General features: G+C 46.4%; 1 pseudogene; it reads right to left on the minus strand.

Annotated features, from left to right (window-relative positions):
• Positions 1–542: 542 nt before the first annotated feature.
• LOC103227282 (zinc finger protein 532-like) lies at positions 543–20,253 on the minus strand (annotated as a pseudogene).
• Positions 20,254–20,895: the final 642 nt, after the last annotated feature.

A 20,895-nucleotide genomic window follows, 5' to 3' on the forward strand; every position in this document is an offset into this window, starting at 1 on the left:
GCAAATTGAAGTGAGTCTGTAACTTGCCAGCCATTGAGTGCACTATCTTGGAAGTGGGTCTTCCGGCCTTAGTCAAACCTTCAGATGACTATAACCCCAGCTGGTGTCTTGACTACACTTGACTACATGGGAGATCCCAAGGCAGAACCCAACTAAGCCACTCCCAAATTTCTAAACCACAGAAACTATGAGATAACAAAGGATTATTGTTGTTTTAACCTAAAACAAACTAAATATGGAACTTGAATCTAATACTGAAAAGAAAGGATAAATTCAACAGAAAAGAAAGGATATAGAATTCCATTTTGCTATACTCTGTTTCATGCAAACTAGATATGAATTTACACAAACTGGGTTAATTTAATACACAAATATAATTCATCAAACTATAAGGCATCACTTTAGGATTAAGGTAGCAGATTTAAAACAGACTTCTGTTTATAAAAACTCAATTCATGTACCTGGAGAGCACTCGGAACTCTATTTGCTGAGAGTTTTAGCCAATACATGTGATGGATGGGAGGGCAAGGCGGGAGGAAGACTCAGCCGTTGGCTGCCCAGCCTGGATCAGGCTGCTGCCTGGAGCACAGACACACAAAGCATTAGTGGCCACATGGAAACAGACTGCTTCTCTCACTCCTTTCTGCTCCACTCTTTGGTGCCACTAACCTGGGTATCTCTCTCCGGTTAACAGGAAGAGAGAGAGTGTGTGCGTGTGTGTGTGTACATGTATATACACACACACATACACATATGTATGTATGCATACAGAAGATTTCCATCAAGCATTCAGGTGTAATAACAAAGCTGCAAACAAATCAGCCAGGTGTCATCATCAAAATGAGGCCTAAGTGGCCCAGCCCCGCGTGTCTCAGCCTATGGCATAGCGGGAGCTTTCCTCACTCAGGAGTGGGAGGTACAACTCATTACAAGGCCTTTACACATCACCTAGTGTGACGAACCCTGCCCACAGCTGCCGAGACCCCAGAAAGCCACCTAATTTGAGGCCTCCTCCCCCACAACTGACTTAGCGAGTCATATTTTGTGCACAGAGCTATCACCTCAGGCCATATCCCAAAGGTTTCTGTTAACAGGAAGGAAGAATATCAAGCCCTCTGTGCGCAGGTGGAACTTTGAGACTGTGGCATTTACAGAAACAGCTGCTCCAGTGATCCCATCTCCACCTTCAGCTCAGCTGGAAACTGGACTTCAACAGCTGCTCCAGTGATCCCATCTCCACCTTCAGCTCAGTTGGAAACCGGACTTGGGGGGTTAGAAGGGAAGACAGTCGGTGCCCCATTGGATTGTTACCTTCCCAACATGGGACAAGTCAGAGTTTCCATGCAGCTGAAAGAGGAGGTGGTCTGATTTACAAAGACAGACGAGCCCCCAGCTTCCTGTTTGGCCATCGACAGGCTTCCTGTCACCTCACTGAGGGTGCCTCTGTCCTGTCCCGGCACCGTTAAGGTGCAATGGGACCTTGGTCTAGGAGTGAAGGCGATGAGATGAAGGTGATGGGGGGATGGAGTTAAATAAAAGGGGCTATCTCTCACTTTGCTTTCTTCATCTGTCCCACTCCTTAAGATAGTTGGATTTTTTCCCCTTGATAAAGTTATTCCTACAATCGGCCTGCAGGGAAAGGAACATAGACAAAACAAACAAACACAGTGTAAAATGACTCCCCTGGCCTGGCAACAATGATAACCCACACCATTGACACCAGTATGTTCTCTTATTATTTTACAACAAAAGGGATTGCCTTTTGATGTAACCAGATATGGCATTTTAGAATCTTTTTGACAGGATTCAGTTTATCTTGCTGAGCTTAATTTTTATTTTTTTATTTTTTATGTATTCTAGGTCCAAGTTAATGTTTAAATGAGGCTGAGAAGGGGGAAGGGCTAGAGGAATAACTCTGGCTGTGTCCTGTGATGCTTCGCAAGTGCAGCTGGAGGAAAGTGCCTGTCAGTGCAACCAAAATCACTTTTGATAGAACAAGAAGAACAGCCCAGCTCTTTGATCCATTTAAATAGGACCAACAGGTGCATATGAGAGAACTGGGTCAATGGGTTCTTAGTGTCACAGAAAATATGCTAAAAAAACAAAAACCAGCTTGGAGATCACTGTGTGTGTGTGTGTGTGTGTGTGTGTGTGTGTGTGTGTGTACCCTAGACTCTGTGAGTTTAAAATGAACCAAAAAGTAGAGCCAGGCACTGTGGCTTACGCCTGTAATCCCAGCACTTTGGGAGGCTGAGATAGGTGGGTCACTTGAGGTCATGAGTTCGAGACCAACCTGGCCAACATAGCAAAACCGTCTCTACTAAAAATATAAAAATTAGCTGGGTGTGGTGGCAGGCGCCTGTAATCCCAGCTACTCAGGAGGCTGAGATGGGAGAATTGCTTGAACCTGGGAGGCAGAAGTCGCAGTGAGCTGAGATCGTACCACTGCACTCCAGCCTGGGAGACAGAGTGAGACTCTGTCTCAAAAAAAAATGTATATAAATAAATAAATAAAATGAACCAAAAGGTAGAATACACAGGAGGTCTCATTACAGCACAGTAGCTTCAGCCTCTGTCACACTACGTCATCAGCTTATGGTCACTAACATCGTAATGTTCTCTCCTTTTCTGGATTTCTATATTCCCCTCCACTCGGCTGTTTGTCTATTCATGCACCACGATCTATGACACTTAAAAAAATTACCAACAGAGGCTTTAGAGTTTGTTATGATACTTAGTAGGCCTTTGTATTAGTCACATGCTATGGTTTGAATGTTTGGGTCCCACCAAAATTCAAATGTAGAAAGCTAATAACCCAGGCAATATTGCTAGGAAGTGGGGTCTTTGGGTGATAAGGTCATGAGGGTGCCGCTCTCATGAGTGGAATTTGTGTCCTGTTAATACAGGCTTCAGAGGACTGCCAGGCCCTTTTGCTCTTCTGTCTCTTCTACTATCATGTTTGCCTCTTTTGCCCCTTTGCCTTCTGCCATGTGAGAACAGAGCACTCAAGGCACCATCTTGGAAGCCAAGAGCAGCTCTCACCAGACACTGAATTTGCTGGCACCTTGATCTCGGACTTCTCAGCCTCTATAACTGTGAGAAATGAGCTTCTATTCCCTGTAAATTACTCAGTCTGAGATTTTGTTACAGCAGCAGAAATGGATAAGACTTCAGTGTTCTCCAAAGAAACAGAACCAAAATTGTACATATCATAGTACATATTTGTCTTAATATATCTATAGCCATGGCTATAGTATCTACCTATGTATGTATGTATATATGTGTGTATCTATCTATGAGATTTATTATAAGAGATTGACTTAAACAATTAGAGAGATTAAGAGGTTCAGTTGGTAGACTGGAGAACTTAGAAAGCTGATAGGGTTGTAAGTTCCATCTTAGTCTGAGACCGAAATCATGAGAAGACCCATGTCCCAGCTTGAAGACAGTCAGGCAGAGGTGGGAACTCTCCTTTACTCCACCTTTTTGTTCTACTGAGGCCCTCAACAGGCTGGTTGAGGCCCACTCACACCGGGGAGGGTGACCTGCTTCATGTATCTATACATTTAAATGTTAATTTCATCAGAAAACATCTTCACAGACACATCCAGAATAATGCCTAACCTGATATGTAGGCATCCTGTGGTCCAGTCAGGTTGACACATAAAATTAAACATCTCCATATCATATTATTATTCTCATGTTCTTCACGGCATGGCTTTTCTAATATTGTTAAATAATATTTTCCAATTAAACATCATCAACTTGTCTAGCTCCAGACACAACATTGTTGGCATTTTTATTGGGATTGTATTAAATGCCTCAATGCCTAAATCAAACTGTAATCTTTTGGATCATCTTATCCAAGAACCAGGGCTGTCTTTTATTATGTTTTAATACCCTCATTCTTTATCACTCCCTATCCCAGCTTATCTTGTCTCAGCTGTCTGTGAAAAACGAATCAAGGGTCTCAAATGTGCAGTCAGGCTACTCATATGTCTTGTGGTTTAGGAGAACAGAGAGTTCTAACCGCAGCATTCAGATCAAATCCTCCAGCAAGCATTTATTTCCAAGAACAAAGCCTTCTTAATGAACATAGGTTTCCACCTCATACTGGGTTCTCTTACCTTAAATCTTTCCTGGTAGGAACAGAAGAAGAAATGGAATCTAAGACCGAATGAATCCCCAACTGGGTGCCACCCTGGCCAGCCTTGCTTAGAAAAGCCGGAGAGCCAGTGAAGTCCCCTATCATAGGCAGCTGTCAATATAGGACCTATTTCTAGAGGAAGTTTTCTCCTTTCGCCTGCAGTCCCAGCTACTCCGGAGGCTGAGGTAGGAGGATTGCTTGAGCCCAGGAGATGGAGGCTGCAGCGAGTTGTGATGTCACTACTGCACTCCAGCCTGGGTGACAGAGTGAGACCCTGTCTCTTTTCCCTCAGAGATTGGTTTGCTATACCCAGAACTTTCCTGACGGGGTTAGTGTCATTGAGATTTTCCCTTACAGCTTTAGGGAGCATCATATAATTGTACGCTGGTTCAGGCTTTCCCAGGACCACAACAGTATAAGATGGACTCCAGGCTCTCTGCAAGGCTTCTTGCTCCAAAAGCCCACTGTAGAAATTGTTGTTTCACCCTAAAAAGTCAGAGACGCAAACTCTCTGTAGCTGGAAGATAATGAATTTCTGTGCCCTGTTTGTGGTAGTTTATCACAGCAGCCACAGGGAATTCATAGAGGTAGCAGGTGCCCTTCTGTTAAATCCTGCATCCTTTCATATCATCAAAAGGCAAACAGTCATTGTTTTGTGAATTGGGGAAGGTGTTAGCTCTGTCATCCTGAGGTTCGCTGCTCTTTGCATTAGGGAACTGTGGTGTTCTGAGCAGTGTTCCTCGCAGCGAGCGGTTTGGAGAGGACTCAGGCTCCTGAGGCCTCAGTGCCGTCTGGCTGCTACTATGTGCAAGCATGCAGTCCCCATGCTCCTACCCCAACTCCAGGGACTTTCTTCTCCCATCCCCCACTGCTTTTAATGTTGTGAGTAGTTATGGTTCTGTGGGAATATGAGAGCTATCTGAAGTATTGTGACTTCAAATAACTTCAGTTCAATTACAAGACCATGGTGACCACATTCTGAAAGATGAGTCTAAGATCCTGGGAGCACATTCATATGTTGTTATTATGCCACCTGGTGATCTTGCAACTTCTACAGATGTGGGGGTGGGGTTGAGATCAGTGCCGATTCGGCAACATTTACTACATTGAACCAGGTAGGCTTCCTACCTAGCAAGTTCGCACATGGACTATAGGCACAGAATGAAACTTAACCCAAAACATGGTATCTAGTTCCGTGAGTGGTATTTGGAGCCATCAGAGTGCTTCCCCTGGAGCACAGCATCCTGGCCTGGGGTTGCTCCTGTCTTGGCCACCTTTTCAGTGTGCTCACCGGAGAGCCAGAGGTTGGGTATCTTCCTTCTCCATCCTGAGAGTCAGAGGCTGCCATCTTGCCTCATGATGGTGGCACAACCTCTCCCCCAACCTGCAGGTCACCTGCAGGAGCCTCCTCTACAGGCCCCTGTTCCTCCACTCTCCTCTTAGCCACTCCTGTGCCAGTTTTATCTTGTACTTTACTGCCTGTTGGGCACAATGTGCCATGGTCCCTGAGCATACCTGCACATGCTTGCTGACCATGCCAGGAATGCAAGACCCTTCCTCCTCTTTGACAGAGCAGGAGCACCGCCATCTTGGACTAGCATCACCATTGTAAGTCCCCCAGGAGCACCACCATCTTGGACAAACACGACCATTCTAAGTCCCCCTTGATTAAAAGACTGCCTAAATCTAGCCTGCAAACATCAGCCTAATGGCTAATGTCAGCATAACCAGAGATATTCCAACCCTGAGATAAACCCCTCTCTGGCCAGAAACATGCCAACCAGAAACATTTCAACCCCGCAATAGACTATCCCTCATATGTAAATATTCAGAACCTATTATAAGCTCCCATCTTCCAAAACCCTTAAATATCCTTAGTCTGTAAGAGACAATGGTCCTGACGGAGATTGGCCAGAAGTCCCTCTCAGGTTTATTCTCTGAAACAAACCAGTTTTTGACTGTTGAGCCACTTCTAGTTTTTCTTTCCTCTTTCTTGAACTCTTATGCTCTCTACCTGGGCCATTTCTCAAGGTAGCGTGTGCAGTGAACATCCTTGAGAGAAAAGGTAACACTGGCCCCGGACAAGGAGCAGGCTTGCTTCCACTTGCCACAAAAGCAGTTGATTCTCCAAGCTCAATAATCCTCTCCTCTAACCCAACCTCTTGCATGGGCGTCATCCACCCAAGCTCACCTGTTGCTCCCGTGGAACTTTAAAACAATCTATTACCCATTTTATTGACCTTTTTGACTGAATGCATATAAATTATACATTTGAATCCACATTAATCTGTAAATTAATATGACTTTTAAACTTTTCTAGGTAATGCAAATTTAAAATATCATAGTATACATTAGATACAACTTTATGGATGGGACACATGCAAATTATTTATTTTTTCATGCTGCTCATGTTCATTTTTACAGAGCAGCAAGGACTTTACAATTCCGGAGTCTCAATAGAATATGCAAGACTAAGTAAGCAAATGTATCTCAACAGCAAATACTACACCTGCTTTAAGACACACCCTAACATATACATTTAAATAATCTTGACTGTAAAATGTTTATATAAATTAGCTACATTAGTGGCTGTCTTGGTTTGTGCTGCTATAACGAAATACCACAGACAGGTTAATTTATAAAGAATAGAAATCTATTTTTCACAGTCTAGAGTCTGGGAAATTCAAGATCAAGGTGCCAGTGGGTTTACTGTCTGCTCTCTGCTTCCAAGATGGTGACTTCTGAGACGAACGTTGCATAAGGCCTCTCTTACAAGGGCCTTAATCTTATTTACAAGGAAGAAGCCCTCATGGCCTAATCCCTTCACAAAGAATCCCCTCTTAATACCATCACACTGGCAACACCTGAGTTTACAGGAAGACACATTCAACCATAGCCATAGTTCAAGGACGATTATAGAAAACCTAAAACACATTTAAGACAATATCTATTTATTATTAGACATCCCCTGTTGTACAACATAAGCCAGTGTGATTTATATTAAATACCACAAAACACTGAGAATTATCATCAGTCTACTAATGGGACATATAAGAGCTGCCAGATATTCACTCTTTAAGCTAGTACGTTTATGTTAGGAATGTATTAGAAGAGCAGAAAAAGACAGAAACAGAAAATTCTGGCTATTACTTTTGCCATATAGCACACTGATTTCTTCTTTAAAAAAAAAAAGTAAAAAAAGTCCTTTGTCTGTGACACACAAGTCTCACGTCTTCTGCCAGCATCCAGAAACAGTCCCTGGCTGGCTTCCTGGAGTATAAGACTTTTCCGGTTGCTGACAGTTTAGGCAGTGAGTTTGGGAGGTGAGGATATCGTGCATACAGTGAGGATACAGATGTGACTTTCTGAAGAGAGGGGACAAGGGCTATTGTGACATGGGTTAGGGGATGTGAGAAGACTCCCCGGGATCTGGTAACAAATGATGGACTAGGTTGGGGCTGAAGGGGGACCTCCACTGCCTGCCTATTAGAGACTGAGACTGAGCAGTGGGAACTAGGATTGTGATAAGCTGCCCAAATGGTGCTTGGGGGTTGCTGTCTCTTCTGGAGGGAGGAGAAAGAGATGCTATTGTGTACATGAACAGTGAGCCTCAAGGTCCCAAGCAAAGGCCATGTGACTGTGAAGTCAGAAGGTCCCTACCCCGAGCTCATGGACTTTCGAGACGCTGGGTTTGCACTGGGAGAGACATGGGAGATGGGGTGATGCCCACCCTACAGTGAGAAGCCAAAGAAAAGCAGCCGCCCCCACTCACCACGGCAGCCCCATGGGCTGGCATCTTCTCTCCCTGAGCTCCGGGTCCCCTGTGACTGTTAACACATCCCAAGTGTGCATGTTAAACTCCTCTGCCTGTGTTCCCACAGGAGGAAATGGGCCTGGCCAAAACCGTCTGCAGGAAGGGAAGTTAAAGGGATCTGTGAGTGTACCTTTTGGGCCAATTTGAAGTACCACTCTTGTTGCTTCTAGACCCAAATCTAAAGTAGAAATTGAGATGGTAAGGCCAAGGTAGGAGGATTGCTTGAGCCCAAGAGTTCCAGACAAGGCTGGGCAATGTGACAAAACCCTATCTCTAAAAAAAACCCAAAACCCAAAAAACCCACAAAAATTAGGCAGGTGTGGTGGTGTGTGCCTGTAGTGCCAGCTCCTCGGGAGGCTGAAGTCGGAGGATTGCTTGGGCCCGGGAGGTCAAGGCTACGGTGAGCCGCGATGGTGCCACTACGCACCAGCCTGGGCAACAGAGCGAGACCTTGTCTCAAGGAAGAAGAAGAAAAAGGAGGAGGAGGAGGAGGAGGAGGAGGAGGAGGAGGAGGAGGAGGAAATAATCAATGCGGTACATGCTTGAACATCCCAATCCCTACAGTGCCAGAGGGGATCCTCCCAGCTGGGGAGGAGCTCCAGGTGGAAGGCTGCAAGTGGGACAAGCTGCGCTGCCACTTGCCCCTGGGGACTGGGGGATGCATTAGGATCCAGCAGAAGCCTCCCTGCCCTCTTATGTCCATACTTGCCACTGTATAGATGCTGCCCTGCAGGTCAAGAGACAGAAGCTCCTTCTAAAAGAACCCAGTTGTGATGTTATCATACCTCTATCAACAGGGGCGGCTGATACTTACCCACACATGAAGTTTCCCAGGACTGTGTGCGCATATCCACTACTTTTGAGCCTTCTAGCCCTTAAGAAAAACTTCTGTGCCTCTCACACCCACCTCCAAAAAGGAAGCCCAGTGCTCTGTAGGGGGATTCTTTGAACTGGAGACAGAAATATGCCCTCTTGGGCATTCTACTTGCTTCTTTATATTGTCTAACTCAAAAACCAGCACCTCTAAGTGGGGTCCAATCCAGTGAGTGGCATAGGAAGCTGTCCAGTGAGCTGTGGCACCCCTCCGTACCTTTGGGTCTGCACACTCTAATGTCCTCTTTAGTGAGATACAAGTTGCGTGACTGCTGGTCTTGCTGATCGAATTCTCTGGGGAAGGGAGGCAGTCTCCACTCAGAGGCACACATTGACACTTTGGATTCATTGATTTCCTGACATAGCTACTAAGTGCACCCCTTTTTAAAAGGGGGGCAGCCATTAGCCTTCTACTGAGCTCTTATGAAAGCTGAACATCTGATGCATGAATCCTTGTGACTCTCGAACTAATGTACCCATTATGCCAATGTTGGTGGGTGGGTCAACTTGGACTTGGTCTCTGGCAAGGGCATTGCCCAGCAGTCCTTGCTGGTCATAAGGGGAGGGTATGTTTGAAGACACAACCAGCATGCCCCTAGCGTCACCTCAGTTTTGCGTGAAGGGATGGCAGCTGCCCCTTTGAAAGTGTGCAGTGTTGGGTCAATATGGCTCAGCCATTGTCCCCCCCAGCTGACCTAGTCAGCAAATAGAGGCTACCCAGGGATAGCCATGACCTTGGAGGTTGAGGACCTTGCAGCTGGGAAGACCCTGGGATTCCTGACAGTGCAGGCTGCCTGCTGCCTGCATCCCTTGCAGTGGGCAGTCAGTCCTCTCTTGAAGCAGGTTCTGTGGCTGCATCTACCACAGCGAGGGGTTGGGCTGCTATGGAACCTGGGTGTTGACTGAGGCATCAAAACGCCCATTAGGAATAGGTAAATATAAGACCCTTATGAAAGCTCTCTGCTCAGCTGAGTTCCTGATGGAAGACCTATCTGGAGGGCCCCTGTGTAATTCCACTTCTGCTGCCCATGCAGGATGTGTTCTTGGTTTTCTCTATGTGACAAATCACGTTTCCTATAGGGCCTACCCTACTGTAGCTTCATAAACATTGATGGCAAAGGAAGTAGAATGCATGCAAAAAATCCTTTTATGTGTTTTTAAAAGGAAAACAAATCATTACATGAGAAATCTGGAGTTCTACTGTGAATCAGGAATTATGAAAGCTGCCACTTCACTAAACAATGCTTTTGACTGCAAATATCAACATGTAAACTTTCACTTAAAAAGTGGGGAAAATATAGGATCTCTGAATGCAAATTTGAGAGGTAAAGTGGGCCTCAGACATGAGAATCATGGTTCAGTTTGTTCCATCCATGAAAACTGAGTACACTCAGTCCCCTCTTTGAGAAAAAAGCATGGATCAGAAACATGGCTCCCTCCCTGAAGGAGGGAACCACCTTCTGGTCAAGGGGAAGCAAGGAAGGAAGCCGCCCAGCCTTAGTTATTCAGAGCTTGTGTTTATGCTAACACAAGAGGCTAACTCCACAACCTAGTGAACAAAATAAAACTTTGGCAGGCCCACCACTCAGTCTGCAGCAGAGAGCTCGAGACATATGTGATGTGTCTTGCATCTAGTCCATCCCACGGACAGTTTTTCTGGTATCCTCCATATGACAAAAAAATGTGAGTGCTGTGTTAGTTTCCTATGGCTGCCATAACAAATTGCAATAAACCTGGTGGCTTTAAAACACACCTGGATTACCTGACAGTTCTGGAGGCCAACACAGGCCTCATTAGGTTAAAATGGAGGTTTCTGCAGGACTGCATGCCTTTCTGGAGGCTCTAGGGGAGAATCTGTCCCCATGACATTTTTAGGGTCTAGAGGCTGCCCACATTCCTTGGCTGGTGCCCTTCCTCCGTCTTCCAAGCCAGTAGCGCTGCCTCCCTCTGCCTTTGTCCACAGTCACACCCTGTTTAGCTCTCATCTCCTCCCTCATCCACTGTTTGTTTGTTTGTTTGTTTGTTTGTTTCTGAGACAGAATCTCACTCTGTTACCCCAGCTGGAGTGCAGTGACACAATCATGGCTCACTGTAGTCTTGACTTTCCAGGCTCTGGCAATCCTCCTACCTCAGCCTCCCCAGTAGCTGGGACTAGAGGCATGCACCACCATGCTCAGCTAAGTTTTGTATTTTTTTGTAGACATGGGGTTTCACCATATTGCCCAGGCTGGTCTCGAACTCCTGAACTCAAGCAATTCACCTGCCTCAGCCTCCCAAAATGCTAGGATGATGGCATAAGTCACTGCATCCTGCCCCACTTGTAAGGATACATGTATTACATTGGGCCCATCCAGATAACCCACGATTGTCTCCCTACGTGCATATTGGCAACCTCCATTCCCCTTCACCTGTAACACAATCCCGAATTCTGGAGATTAGGTACTGGACATCTTTGGGAGGCCATGATTCTGCCTGCCTCATTTACCCATTCAAATGTCATCTTCAGTCATGAGGACATCAAGGTTTGTAAGACATGTTTTCGGTCATTATGAAAAGTCACAGCCCAAGTTTGGATTCTACAGGAGTGCTGGCTTCCAGTCCAGATGTAATTGAACAGGACACAAACTTACCAAGCCTTCTGCATCCCCTCCACCTCTGTCCCTTCTTCATGCTAAACCTTTCCATTCTCTGAGGCTGAGTTGCAGCGGCCTCTGGGGTTTTGAAGTAGCAGGAGTTCTGCTGTCTTCCCCACACTGGAGTTAGGAAGCCTCTGTTCTTCACGAAGCCTGGAATGCCAAGAGAGCTTTGTTCTTTCATACATTCTCCGCCTCTGCTGAATCTGACACTGCTTCCCTTTGAGGTGCCAAGGGGGCTGCAGCATCGCTGGAGTACCCTCAATGGCGACTCAAAGAAGAAAAGAGGGACAATCTCTTTCAGAAGTGAGAAAACTCTCCCTGGTTCTCTTCCCACTGCTCAGGCGACTTCCCCTGACTGGCCAGATGGGGTCACATGGCCATTACTAAGCCAATCACCATCAAAGAAATGTGATTGCTATGCTTGGCTTGATAATTGTCTTTGTCTCAGACCCTGAGACAAGGGCTTGGCTGCCATATGCTTTTTTTTTTTTTTTTTTTTTTTTTTTTTTTTTTGGATGCAGAGTCTTGGTCTGCTGCCCAGGCTGGAGTGCAGTGGTGCAATCTTGACTCACTGCAACCTCCACCTCCCAGGTTCAAGTGATTCTCCTGCCTCAGCCTCCCAAGTAGCTGGGACTACAGGCATGTGCCACCAAGCCCAGCTAATTTTTTGTATTTTTAGTAGAGACAGGGTTTTGCCATGTTGGACAGACTGGTTTTGAACTCCTGAGCTCAGGAGATCCACCTGTCTCAACCTCTCAAAGTGCTGGGATTACAGGCATGAGCCACAGCACCTGGCCTCTATGTGTTTTTGGGAAGTGATCCCAGGAAGGAAGATTGAGGGAGGGAGGCAGATCTATTACAGGGTGCACTCAGGAGCATGTTGCCCGTGTGAGCAGCTGGGTGTCTCCCTGGGGACCCTCTGAGGAACTGTGTAGAATGTGGCTCAGAACCGACCTGCCAAGGCACATGGAATACGGGCTATTTATCCATAACTCTGTACCCTTAAGGGCATTTAATCCTTGTCACTTCCAGGGCAGGCTAAGTAAACTGTCTCCCACCCCACCTCGCCCCAGTGTGATAGAAATAGGCAGAGCCACAGACAGAGGCAGGACGTAGACAGGGAAGCTGCTAGTGTGCATGTGGACTGTCCACTATAGCATGGGGTGGACTCAAGGTGGCTGAGAGGACATGGGGCAGGGCAACAACCTCACTGACGCCAGGACCTCCCCCACTACAGCGTGGGTAGAGAGGACAGCTTAGCCTCAGGCCAAACAAACCCACCTAGGATTGGTGTCTCCTCCTGGCACTGCTTCTGGGAAGCACTTCAGAGTTTCAAAGTTGTGGTGGTAAGCGTCCATGCAGTGAGAACATGGGACTCAACATGTGGCTTAGTGGGCACATAGACCAGTCAGCCTGAAGGCTGACTGATTGAATTTGGAAATCAACAAGGTAATTCACTGCGGGAGGAAATGCTGGCCAGAGCGTTCCCAGCAACTGTGTGTGATGGGCAGGGCCAGAGGCCCCCCACCCACGAAGACATGGTCATGCAGTGTTACAGGGACCCTCCTCCCCTTGGCTCATAATCACTCTGCCCTGACAGCAGCTGGGCGCTGGGCCCAGGTTTATCCCTCGGGGGAAAGAAGACCAGGTAGGTGGAGACTTCACTCCTCTGGGGCTGCTCCAAAGAATGGTGACTCTGACCTTGGAGGACACATGAAGACTTGGGGCTGGAGGAAAACTTCCCAAAAAGGCTTGGATTGGCAATAGGAGCCTGACTTCTGCTTGTTTATACAAATAGAAATAAAAGCCATTTTTAAAACATCCTCTGAAGTTTCACCCAAAGTCAACTATTAGTGCACTTGAAGAGGGCAGGAGGTGAGGCATGTGCGTAGGAATTCCACTCACAGCCCCCAGCCCAGAGTTTTCCTGAAGTCCAGGCTGAGTCAAATGTGAAGGGACAATCGACTGAGGGGCTCTCCATTCACAGGGAAGCCAGCTTCTCTTCCTGGGGTGATTTCAGTGTGTCCTTACTAGGCTGAAGACCAATATCCCAGGTGGGCTGCTTTCAAACTCATTGAACCATGAGACCCGAGGACTAAGCTCTGATTTTTTTATCTTGCCCAAATTCTAACGGGTCTGGGGAGTCATGCGCTACAAACCGTAAGTTCTCATCAGATGGGTTTTATTTAATCCTGTGTATCGTGACTTACTTTCCAATCTGACTCTGGCATAACAAAGGAAAAAAATCAAAAAGTTTTGCCACAAAACATGTTTCTCTGCCATATCTTAAAATTGCCCTGCAAAGACTCTTGCGGGAAAAATCCACATTCTGTAGAGAATCCCCTTCCCCCTTTGTTTTCCCTCCTTTCTTTCCGGATCCTGGAGATAATCAACTAAGAGACAGGCATCATTTTAGGTTCAATAAGAAACATTTTACAATCTGCTCTCTCTGAAGTCTGCTATCTGAAAGGTTGGTCTGCACAATACAACTTGGTCTCCACAATCCTTTATCTTAACCTGAACATTCCTTTCCATGGATCCCAAGTCTTCAGATAAACTCAACCAATTATCAACCAGAAAATAATTAAATTTACCTATAGCCTGGAAGCTCCCCACTGCTTTGAGTTGGCCTGCCCTTCTGAACCAAACCGATGTATTTCTTTTCTTTTCTTTTCTTTTCTTTTTGCCAAATGTCTCACATTTATTTACATACGAAGTGTGTTTCATACAGTTATGATGGATGGAGTGTATAGCACCTGACAGCAGCAAGACCTTTCGAGGAACCGAACGTTGACTACAGTATATCATGCAAGTCTGTATATATACACAAAATAATTCCTTTTCTTAAAAAAAAAAAGTACAAAACATGTTCAGGGATAAATACAAAATATAAAATGCAAAATAAAACATAAAACAAAACCAAAAAATAGAACTCTCTCAGAGGACTATAAACGGAAGGGCCCGAAGAGTACCTTTGCTGCATTTTAATAAAGCAGAACTACGGACGTTAAATATACTTCTTGAAATGGCTGAACTAAACCCGAATGGCTCAGTGCTTAAGGGAACCACCAATTGCAACACACAGGTGGTTGCATTGATAAGTCAGTGGTTGATGTTGTGCCTCCCCCAAAAAAAGTACCAGAATATCAGGCCTCTGAGCCCAAGCTAAGCCATCATATCCCCTGTGACCTGCATGTACACATCCAGACGACCTGAAGCAACTGAAGATCCACAAAAGAAGTGAAAATAGCCGTAACTGATGACATTCCACTATCATGATTTGTTCCTGCCCCACCCTAACTGATATGATATATTCTCCCCCGCCTTTAAGAAGGTACTTTGTAATATTCTCTCCCCGCCCTTGAGAAGGTACTTTGTTCGCCTATCCCAAACCTGTAAGAACTAATGATAATCCCACCACCCTTTGCTGACTCTCTTTTCAGACTCAGCCCGCCTTCACCCAGGTGAAACCAACAGCCTTGTTGCTCACAAAAAGTCTGTTTGCCGGTCTCCTCACACGGACGCGCATGACACACAACGTTCGGCAGCAGCACACAGAACAGGAAACACCAACTCTTTTGACAGCAAAGGGTTAAGTCAACTGATTGTATTTTTCCTGTCAAGAGCCAGAGAAATACTTGATGTTCTTAGTTGTGTTTCTGTAATAGTTAATAAATGACACAACAGAAACCTGACTATATAAATCTATTGGTCTAACTACGTATTTGTAACTTTCATAGTAGTCCAGTCATTTCGTTACTTTCCCGCCTTGCGCTCTTAAAGCCAGCCTTGCAGCTCTGCCCAGAAAACCAGCCTCATGTTTTTTTCCTTTAGAATAGCCTTCCCCATTCCTCAAAATGGAATTGAGGAAATCAGCATTCCTTAGTAGATTCCTGGCTTCAGTTTTTATCCAGGACTGGGAAAGGAGCGACCTGCAAGGATGCTTTACACACCCTTTGGCGTGACCTGAAGGCAAAGCTGCACCCACACTGGAGTGCTGTTGTCTCAAACTTGAACTCACTCCCTCAGGGCAGGCATACCCAGGAAGTGCTAAGACACTTAAAAGCTTCTAGTGTTTCTGAGACCCACAATTACTTACGATTTATGTAGTGAATTCTAAAAATTGAAAACACTAAAAAAGGCATTATTTTAGCCTGTCTTTAGTTAACCCATTCAAAATCCAAACATACAAAATGGTTTATTTGAATTCAGAACTGCCCCTGTTACTAAGAACTCTGTTTTAAAGGAACAGTACCAAAAGAAAAATTCTAACCCAAAACAACTAAAATCGTTTTCCACTAAATACTGACACAAACGTGTAGCAAAGAGTATAAAAAGTTATTCATTTAAATATATACAAACTCTTTGAAACTCAAATACTGTTTTAATTAATACTTATTGAGGATATATATGATGAGGTGAAGAAGGAAGGTATGTTGAAAGAGAATATATTGCAACAGCCTACACAGTACTGTTAACTCTATTATACTGCAAATTTTTGTAACAAAAATGTCTTTTTTATTCCAATGTGGACAGGGATTTTCCTCATGGAGCATCTGTGGCTGTTTCTCGGCTGAGCTCATCCTTTTGGATTTGATGAATCCAAAAAATACTCACATGCGTGTGTTCACATGTGAGTATTTAAGGCAGCTTCAGTTTCAAAAGTTTTTGTGCACACTTTGCATTTCTGTCTGACACAGCACCATTGGGGGATTCATCCTCGTGGCTGGGTTTGTTCTCCTGTTGGTTATTGTCCCCAGCCCCATTTTGCCTGAACACTGGCTGAGGTTCCTTTAACCTGTGTACGATGAAGAGGTGCCTGGACAGAGAGACGTGAGATGTGTAGTAGAGGCCACACTCCCAGCACTGGTAGGAAGAACCATCCGATTTGTGCTGAGGGACGTGTTCGTGGAACTGCAGCAGGTTTCCGGTGGTGAAGCCACACACGGCACACCTGTGAACCTGCAAAACATTGATTTTCAGCTTTTTCAGTAGTTGAGTGATGGCTTCTCTGGGAGGCCTGAACTCCAGAACTGGTTCTTCCAACTTCCACTTGGGACTGGGGACCTTGGTGTCTTCTTTCATTTCTGCTTCCTCCTCATTGGTGGCGTGTCATTTCTTTCAGGGCAGGGTCCTTAATGCCGTGCACCAGCTGGACATGCTTCTCCAACATCAATCATTTGGTAAAGGTACTTCTGGAGTCTGGGCAGTGTGAGCAGGCGTACACTTTACTGATGACTCTGTGTTTGATCAGGTTGTGCCGGCACAGGCTGTGAGACGAGCTGAAAGGTTTGTCACACTGGTGGCAGGGGTGTTTCTTCACTTGCTTCCCGTGCTCCTTCCTTGCATGGGATATGTACACATCTCTGCGTGAACAGGCAGTCACACTCCCAACACGTCCACCCAGGCCTGGCCACTTTCTTGGTTTCCATTGATTTTTTCACCAGAGATGGAGATTTCTTTTCCAATTTCTCTTTCCCATACATGGAGTTGGTGTCCTCTTTGTTCTGATTTGCTGGATTTTGAGTTGCAGGCTTAATGCTCAAAGGCAAGTTTATACCCAAGTTTGGAGGCCCTTCAATACTTTTCAAAGTTCCGTGCACAGACTTGATATGGTTCATCATAAGTTGCTTCTGTGCATACAAAAGAGAACAGTCTGGACACTTGAAAACAGACACTTTCCGGTTTTCAATGTGTTGGTCAAAGTGGTGATACAGCAAGGTTTGCAGGGTGAACAGTGTCGCACATGGAACACTTACATATTATTTTTGTTCTTCTATCTTGATGCCAGGATGCTGTGTGTAGGTGTAGGAATGTGTGCTTGGGGCAGACTTAAACACCAATGGACAAATAGGACACTTATCGAAGACCTCACAGTGAGAACCTTGACTGTGAGACTTCAGAGCAGCCCCATCAGAGTACACAACATTGCAATGCACACATCGAAAACCAGCTCTTCTCGTGTAGTGCAGACATTTCTTGGTGACGTGAGTCTGGAAGTGCACAGACCTGCCGATGGCCCCACACTCAGGGCAAGTGTAGGGAGATTTGTGCTGATGGATTCTTCGGTGTGATGCATAACTGCACCGGTTAGGAAGCAGCATCTGGCAGATGGTGCAAGTCTTTTGTCCACTAGTATCTGCAGCTTGCTGGAAATGTGTAGCCAGTGTCGTCTTGTCCGGGAGGACTTCATTACACTCTAAATGTTTTAGACTATGTCACACAGTTTGCAGGGGTCTTCATCTAGGGGCATGGCTGCGATGATGGGGGTGCTTGAAGGAGCCGGTATGACTGTCCCAGTTATGCCAGAGTGTGTGCTGGCTCCCACAGGGCTCTGAAGAGTGGAAGTTGAAGTGGAAGTATTGCTTGATGGAGAAACTGTCATTTGATCGGCTGGGACTGGCTTTAAAATTAAGTGAGAGCATTGCATTACCACCCCTTTCTCCTTATGCCCACAGGCATAGGAAAGGAGGCTGCATTTGTTGTAGAAAATGAGGCCGTTTGTACAATGGTTGCACGTTACTTTGATGCACGCACTCCATCTGTCGCAGCTCTGGGTCAGACTCTTTTCTTTTCTTTTTTTTTTTTTTTTGAGACAGAGTCTTGCCTTGTCATCCGGGCTGGAGTGCAGTGGTGGGATCTTGGCTCACTGCAAGCTCCGCCTCCCGGGTTCACGCCATTCTCCTGCCTCAGCCTCCCCAGTAGCTGGGACTACAGGCGCCTGCCACCATGCCCAGCTAATTTTTTGTATTTTTTTTTTTTTTTTTTTTTTTAGTAGAGACGGGTTTCACCATGTTAACCAGGATGATCTCAATCTCCTGACCTCATGATCCACCCGCCTCGGTCTCCCAAAGTGCTGGTGCACAGGAGTCCCCACACTCCAAGCACTTGTACCCATGCGTCGGTAACGTGATCCCTGCATTGGCAGGAGGACTGAGGTTTGGGATGTAAATAGGGACTGGATTGACACTGCTTGGCACCTTGTTGAAAGCTTCCACCACAGAACTCTGCAAGGATGACACCACCTGGACTTGAGACACCTTTTCGGGGGGGTGGTTTGCGAGGCTGCTGCATTGATTGTTACCTGTTTTATTTGTTGCTGAGGTTTGGTTAGCACTTGGCAGAGTTCAGAGGTGGCCTGGGCACACTGAGGCAAAAGGTTAAGGTTGGCAAGGTGCACAGTCTTTGGCAGGAGTTCGGCGTTGGCCAGGCTGGATGCTGGCACCATGACAATTTGCTGCTGGATGGCGTTGGTGGCTTTAATGATGGCACTGATGGCACTCTGGACAGAGGCAGCAGATACGAGTGTGGCTTTCACCGTGGTGTTGTTAGTAAGCTTCAAATTAATGACTTGGGATCCTGCTGTCTTCACAGAAGACACTGGGAGGAAAGCAGTAGCCACAGGCTTGATTGTGACCTGTTTTGGGGGTGAGCTCTGCAGGGGAAACTGCATTGGTCATGACCACGGACTGAGGAGGTGCCTTGGGGAGAGAGGAAAGGACGGCGGCTGATGCTGGAGATGACAGAAGGGATGTCACAGAGGCCATCACGGATGCTGTCTGCTCGGAAGGTTTCTTCCCAGAGTCAAGATCCACTTCTGGCAGTACCCTGGTCACTGTTCTCTTGATTTCCCCAGAAGATGTCTTAATGGTTTTTATGCGGACTTTGGGGATTGCTGATGTGGACCCTGTGGGAGAGGACGGGGATCCCTTGCTGTTGTTCTCCCTTGAGATGCTTCTGGGACTATTCGGTTGCTTTGGGGATGGTTTTTTGGTCCCGTCGATGAGATTCTGGGATTCAGGAGACTTGTTGGCGGCTCTCGAACTGTCGTTTACTTCTTTTAGTAATGGGGAGGATTCCCTGGAATTGGCCACTGGTTCTTTGCAGGAGTCTGAAGCCGCCTTTTTAGCACTGAGAGCCGCGATAGCAGCAATACAGGATGAGAGCTTGGAGGATGACTTTGTCTTTGTGGTGCAATGCCATGGAGGTCAGTGTCCTTCTTCTCGGAGCTCGGGTTCCCATCCAGGACTCTGTTTTCCAGCACCTTGTCAGAGTTTTCCTTCAACTTATCCTCTGCTTTTCTGACTTTAAAAGGTTCATAAACACTCAGGTTTATAGAATTTGCTTTGGCTTCTCTCTTAACAATTTTGTTTTTCTCTATATTGCCTGACGAGAGAGTCCAGTTTTGCTGGAGTTTTCCCCTCCGAGTGCCTTCAGCTTATCGCAGTCCTGCTGGGGAGCCGACCTCGTCAACACGTTCGGCCTGAAGCTTGATCGCACGTCCTCCTTGTCATGGGGTTCATCCACCTCCATCTTCTCATCATCACCAAACTCTTCAGCACTGGAGATCGGGCTAAACTGGCTGAACGTCGTGTCTTTCAGAGTCACCTGGGAGGCAGGCATGTCTCCTTTCAAGGACTTCGCTCCATCTTTTCCGTAACTGTCAAGAGAGGGCGCTGTGAGAAACCCATGATGTCGGCCATTGCTGGTGGTTGTAACCGTCTTTCTCCTGCCCTCCGAGGAGTCGACATTCCTAACATTCTTGAAGATCATGCTGACATCCACGTTGGAAAATGATGGTGTGTGAGAGTCATCCTCTCCGTGAGCGTTCTGCTTCATGTGGCTTTCATGGTCATCGTGTCCATTCTCAATAGCTGCTTTAGGATCAGCCATATCTGGGATGTCAAATGCTGCCAGGGGGTCATGAAAGTCTGGGGTCTTCACATTCCCCATGGTCATGAATTTGAGGAGATGTTCTTGTGAACCTTGACCTTTTGGAAAGACTTTAGGTTACTGTCACACGGCTGCATTCTCAGCAAACGGGAAAGGGTTAAAAGCAGTCCCAGTCAACAGGCCTTTTGGCCTTCATAATAGTCAGAAGCATCCCCAACACCCTTTAGTAGCTTCTAAAAGAAAAAGCACAAAACAGAACATACCCACTTCCCGGGGTTGGCCTTCGCGGCAGTCAAGCCTGGGCGTTTGGGCCGCAGCTCGGATGACCTTTGCTCAGCGTGGCGGCAGCGGTGGCGGCGGCGGCTTCAATGTGACGGGCCTGTCATCTGTGTTCCCACTGCCGGTTAACCAGGATGATCTCACACTGTGCGTGTGCGGTGGAGCGGCCTCGCCGCTGCCTCCCAAACCAATGCATTTCTTAAATGTATTTGACTGATGTCTCCTGCCTCCCTAAAATCTATAAAACCAAGCTGTACCCCGACCGCCTCGGGTACATGTTCTCAGGACCTCCTGGGGGCTGTGTCACAGGCCCTGGTCACTCATATTTGGCTCAGAATAAATCTCTTCAAATACTTTATAGAGGTTGACTCTTTTTGGTGACAGAGCCTTTCTTCAGTGCACGCATTCTCTAGAGGATATCGGGGCAGAGCCCAGTGACAAGTGTGGGGCTCAGAGGCTGAGCTGCCTTTTCC

Source organism: Chlorocebus sabaeus, chromosome 21, assembly GCF_047675955.1.
Source record: "Chlorocebus sabaeus isolate Y175 chromosome 21, mChlSab1.0.hap1, whole genome shotgun sequence".
NCBI classification, from domain to species: Eukaryota; Metazoa; Chordata; class Mammalia; order Primates; family Cercopithecidae; genus Chlorocebus; species Chlorocebus sabaeus.